We start from the raw sequence: 6,000 nt of genomic DNA, 5'->3' as shown, positions 1-6,000 counted from the left end.
GGGAAGGGAAGGCCCAGAGCCCAGGACACCCAGCGCCCCCAGCCCTCCCCTCCAGCCCCCCTCCAGCCGCAGTGGCGGGAGGCCTGACCCAGCAGGAACTGCAGGGGACCGTCCCTAAACTCTGCAACCCCTGGAGCAGTGAGCATAGTGTCAGGAGGGTCGGATGCCCCTCACCCCAGGAGCATCTCCCTGCCCTCCGGGCCCTCCTGGCTGCCAGCCCCAGCCCCTTTCCCTGCCCCCTCCTCTTTTTCACGCCTTTTCTTCTTAAAGTTAATTGCAACTTTTTTCTCAGCCCTCTGATCTGGTTAAGCCACATCTCATTAGAAAAAGATTTAGCGGGAGCCAAAGCAGGCTGGAGACGGAATCCCTAATCAGCATAGAAAAGATTCGGGGTAACTGCTCTCTCCCGCCATCCGAGCCCCCTCCATGGGCTCTGTCATTAATCTGAAAAGAAAGTCTCAGCAGACGCCTTGGTGCTCAAGTACCCAGCGGCTGCGTGAACAACCCAGTGCTTGGGGTTTTCTCTTGCAGGAGGCGCAGGGCTTTGGTTGGTGGGGTCTGTAGGGGAGGGTAAGAAGCACTGGTTGAGGTAGGAAAATTTTTGGGGGTGTGTGTGAAGTGCTTTGGTTGTTAGGGACGTGTGAGTGGGTGTGAACTCTGGTTGTTGGAGTGTGTATATGAAGTGCTTTGATGTGTGTGTGTGTGTGTGTATGTGTGTGTGTGTGTGAAGCACACAGTTGCTGGGTACATGCGTGTAAAGAGCCTTGGTTCTCCTGGTACGTGTGTTTGTGGGTTTGAAAAACTTTGGGCATTGGGCTAGGGCTGCGAGGTGTTGGGTGGAAACCCTTCAGTTGCTATATGTGGGTGTGAAGCTGAGGGTGATGGGTAGCCCTTCATTTGTGTGTGGGGGACGCTTTGTTTATTGTGTGCATGTGTGTTCACATGGATTAGTAGCCCCTTTGGTCTTTTCCTCTCACCCAATTAAATCCCAACAGATGCTTAAGTGGGGATACATGGAAAATTAATTTAAGAGCAAACCATCTCCCTAGGTATGGACTCCGGGTCCTCAAACGCCCAGCAATGAAGCAGCACAGCATTTTCCTGCTCTTCCTTCCAGGTTTGGGAGTGATCTACAACGACCATGCATTCCTTTGTCATTGATGGAGCGGGGGAAGGATATTTTAATTAGTTTATTTTTAATTGAAAATGTCCTGCATGCTCATAAAAGAAGAAAAGCGGTAATACTCCTGGTGCAATGCGAATATTACCAGGGGTTAGATCATGAGAAGTCAGCCTCCCTTGCCCCCTGCTGCAATTCCTCTCCTGAATCGCCCCCCACCAGTCACTGCTGCACCCTTCCTGACACAGGCCGTGCATTCGTGTTCCACACTGGCTCACCGTATTCTGCTCTTCACTTCTTTCACTTAACAAAATAGCCCAGAGTTTGTTCTCTAGCTGCACCGATTTACATGAATGCTATGTTTTGAATTTATAAAATTAGCTAACTGGAAAGTAGGGACAGCGTCCAGGTGCCACGCTGACCAGACCCCTGGGCCCCAGGGCCCCACAGGGCAGGGAGAACACAGTTCCCCCAGCTCTCCTGTCACCTCACCCTGGTCTCCACTCTTCACCCTCATTGGATCTCGGCCTGTTGTGCAGTTGTTACAAACACTCCTGATGCACCAAATGGATGTGGGTATTTGCAGAGGATGCCAAAGTCCTATTTGTAACGCTGGAGGAAATGGTTCTGGGGAGGGAAGTTTCTCCGAGGCACCCAGGGACCTGCTCCAAGCAGGGAGGAGTGGGGATTGATCACCTTCCAATGCTGGATCCAAACTCAAACCCTCCAGACCTGTCAGGTCCCAACAGATTATCTGCAGGCTGCAATGAAGACCACCTGTCCCAGTCAAGATGCAAATGCACACACTCAGAAATCACAGAGCTCTGTGCTCAGAATGTTTATCAAGGCCTGGCACGTGCTGTCCAACACAGTAGCCACTTGGCCACGTGTGGCTATTGAGCATTTAAAACGTGGCTACTCCAAGCTGAGGTGTGCTGTGAGTGCAAAATGCACACTGGATTTTGAAGACGTGTGAAAATCAAACATGAAGTATCTCATTAACAATTGCCCATTAATTAGATATTAAATGATGACATTTTGAATATACTGGTTAAATGAAATTATGAAAATAATGCTGTGTGCATGTCAAGTGCTTTGGCTCACCTGCTTCCCTCATCTAGTTTTAGTGTGAGCACTAGGAAATGTAAAATTACATGTGGCTTGCATTTGTGGCTCCCATTATATTTGTGTTGGACGGCGGGGGCCTGGAATATAATAGGCCCTTCCATGAATATTAGTATCCCCATTTTACCAAGGAACAAACCAGCTCAGAGACTGAGTGTCTTGACCAAGGACACCAGCTAATGAGCTGCAGAAACCCAAATTCACATCATGAGCAGCCAGTGATCCCAGCTGGACAGTCTCCTATTTGATGAAACTCTGAAAACAAGAGATGTGTTGTTGTTTTGACAAGCTCTTATGCAGAAGTGTTTAGGGCCAACAGGGACTGAAGCAAATTTGGAATCTGGAAAATGCTAAATAAGAGTCTGTGGCTCAGGGATTAGGGTGTCCTCCCAATACTCACCCAGAATGCTAAGGTGCAGGGTGAATCTTAGTGCATGGTGCTTGGGTGGGCTTTTCAGCTCTCTGTGCAAACTCGGGCCAGCCTTTTCCCATCTCTGGCCCTCAGCTTCTCCGCCTGCAAACAGAAGGGGCTGGATTGTGTTCTCGGAGGTTCATCAGGATCCGTGGTGCACTCCACAGGTTTTTCCCTCCCAGTGGTTAAGGGGGAGCTTGAGAGCCACTTCCAGGGTCCTTGGGCGAGTGACACCGGTCCGCGTCATCTGTGAGATGCGGACAAGAACAGTGTGGACTGCACGTAGGTGCTCTGAGTGTCAATGAGACGATGCAGGCGATGCCCTCAGCACATGCCTGGCACACGGGCAGTGCCCAGTAAACGCTAGCTCACGCCACGGTGGCAGTGTTCAGGTCGACCAGCTGGCTGGGATGGTTCTGGGTCAGGAGACTCCGATTCGCCCGCAGTATCTGCCTGGGAGCCTCCCCTAACCTGACACACCCGCAGGCCGAATCTGATCTAAGGCAGGTTCCCCTGGACTCGGCTTCGAAGGGTCTGATGCAGCTGCAGCTCGACACCCGGCCTGCGCGGGGAGCAGAAGCGCCGGGGCCGGGGTGGTCTGCAGGGGCCCAGAGAGAGCGTCCAGCGGGGGACTCGAGGTTCCCGAAACACAGCGTCTTCTGCCTGTTCAGAGGAAGACGGGGAACTCCCACCTCCGGGATGTGGCGGCTCTTAGCGCTGCTTCTTTCCCTCAGCGACAGTGGTCAGGCGGCACTCTCGGTCCTTTGAGGTCGAGCGGCAGCTCCGTCGCCCTCCTCACCGTGGGAAGACCCTGACCTCGCTTCTTCTCAGCAGCTGTTTTCGTTGCTTTGCCCCGAATGGTGGGTAAACAGCCTCCTGTGCCGGATAAAGGCTTTCTCAGCTCACGGCTCGCCTCCTGTGTACGTGTTTCTCACGGATACGAGCCGCCGTAAGAGAGAGTTGAACTTGATTTTGTCTCCTGGGTTATCTTAGACTTAATTGGGAGGAACCTTGAGTTCCAAGGAGAGGCCCCGCGGGCTCTGGCGTTCGTCGGCTGCCATCTGCTGGGTGGTCCTGGCATGACACCGTCTCCCCGGCAGGCCGGCTGTTTCACCAGAGGCCAAGAGGCTCATTCAGTCAATCAAAAAGTATGGATTGGGCAGGAACTGAGCGCCAGGCGTCGTTCTGGGCACTTGGAAGTCATCAGCAAATAAAACAGACAAATATCTCTGTTCTTCTGGAGTTTACATTCTTGCAGGGGATAGCAGGAGATCAACAATACACCTAATAAATAAAGAACACCAAATGTTAGAGTGGTAAGTGCATGGGGGGGGGGATTTAAAATTAGAACATGTAAGGGGAATGGAAAGTCCTGGGGAAAAATGAGTTGCAGTTTTAAGTAGTTTTCAGGGTCAGCCTCATTGAGAAGGTGACTTTTGAACAAAGACTGGAAGGAAACGAAGGACTTGGCCAAGGAGGAGGAGTATACCTGGCAGAATGGGTAGAAGTGCAAAGGCCCTGGGGTGGGAATGTGCTCTGTGCATTCAGGAAACACCAAGGAGACCAGGGCTGCTGGAGAAAGCGAGCCAGGGAAGAGAAATCAGAGAGGCGATCAGAAAGAGGGAGAGGGGCTGGACAGGACAGGGTCTTGGGTGCTGCTGTTTAAGGATCTTGGCTGTCCTGACCGGCTCGGGCTGCCGTAACAAAATGCCATAGACTGGGTGGCTTACGCAACAGACATTTATTTCTCACAGTTCTGGAGGCTGGGAAGTCCAAGATCAAAGTACCAGCCTATTCGGTTCCAGGTGAGAGCCCACGTCTTGGCTTGTAACGGGCTGACTTGTCGCTGTGCTCACATGGTCCTTTTTCAATTCCTTTCTGTCTTCTTCTTAGAAGGCCACTAATTCCATCACGAGAGCCCCATCCTCATGACCTAATGTGACCCTAATTACCTCCCAGTGTCTCCACCTCCAAATGCCATCACTCTGGGGGTGAGGGCTTCTACATATAAGTTTTGGGGCGGGGAGGGTGCACAAACACGCAGCCCTTAACGCTGGCTTTTAGTTCAGAGACGCTCTTCTGGGGTCGGAGAAGAAGCCAAGCTGCAGCACAGTGCCAAGACATCTGGCAAATACTCTCGAAAACTCAAGCTATTCTCTTCATTCATTCAGTGACTATGTAATAAAATGGGGAAAATTAAGTCAAACCATATGTGTCGAGGGTGATGGGGGGGGGCTGTGCATGTGTTCGTGGGAGTATATGAAGGTGGGTGTGTGGGGTGTGGGTGTGAGGATGTGTTATACTGAGCGGACACTCACTGAGTGATCAGATGCTTCCTTCTTTAATGCCGGTGCCCCTCAGAAAGAAAAACACCTTGCCCCACAAGCCTGCTTCCGAAGTAAAGTGGCTGTTTGCCCAGACAAGTGAGTCTCCTGCCAGAGTCCCCCAGGTTCCCTCCTCCCCGCCCCGCCCCAGGCCCGGGACAGGGTCCTCCTGGCCCTTCACATGCCTCAGGCTGTTCTCCCCTCATCCTACAAATTCCCCTGAATGTCTTTTCTCCCGCCACTTCTGCTGCACACCCTCCTGGGCGTGGAGCCCGCCCCTGCCCTAGCCTCCTACAGAGGGTGCAGAGTTGGGTAAGGCCTGCCACAGGCCTGCCTGCAGCAGACGACCGTCTCCTGGAACCCCAGCGTCACGGCTCCACTCAGTTGCCCAGTGTCAAGAGAGGTAAGAAGCCTCTGACTTCGGAGGCCCCGTGTGTGGCTCCCCATCCTGTTTCCACCTCCCCGCTCGGGCCTGGAGGCAAGCGCTTGAACGTCGCTGAGCTTCTGCTCCAACGGGAAGGTCAGTCCCCGCCTCATGGAGTAGGTGAGGGGTCTGCAGGGACCTGCCCTTCACGCTCCTGATATTTACTCAGCACCTCGTGCCAGGTGCTGGCCCAGGCTCTGTGGGCATGACTATGAGCCCGCATGCGTGTACAGTCTAGTAGGATGTCCCGCTAGCTGGCATTGTGCAGGGACCACTTTCCAAGGCAGGTGTTCGACTTTCTGAAAGCACATGGCCCCTGTGCTCCCAGCTGTTAAAATTGTGGGTGTCTCTCTCTGTGCGCACACACACGTGCTATGAGGATGCCAATGAAACTGAGATACTGCATAATACCATTTAGGTTTGCTAAAAAAGCACAAATCATGCTATAAAATTTTTAACATGTATCTTAATAGTAATGCTATTAAAACACTTACCAGAAATATATACACTAACAACTTCAGGCTAATGTTCCCTGGAAAGAGATATGGAACTAGATGTTTAGCTACGTCTGTAGCATTTTATTTCTCTAAGAAAA

The 6,000-nt window shown here is 52.1% G+C and overlaps 1 long non-coding RNA gene across 1 annotated transcript in view; it reads right to left on the bottom strand.

Annotated features, from left to right (window-relative positions):
* Positions 1–3,398: 3,398 nt before the first annotated feature.
* The window catches only part of LOC308567120, a 57,804-nt gene continuing 55,202 nt past the window's right edge, over positions 3,399–6,000 (bottom strand). The window contains exon 3 of the long non-coding RNA XR_014000265.1: positions 3,399–3,941. This is a non-coding gene — a long non-coding RNA (uncharacterized lncRNA). The remainder of the gene's footprint in view (positions 3,942–6,000) is intronic.

This window comes from Miniopterus schreibersii (assembly GCF_964146895.1).
Source record: "Miniopterus schreibersii genome assembly, chromosome: 14".
Classification (NCBI taxonomy): Eukaryota; Metazoa; Chordata; class Mammalia; order Chiroptera; family Miniopteridae; genus Miniopterus; species Miniopterus schreibersii.
This window is presented reverse-complemented; position numbering and strand designations above follow the sequence as displayed.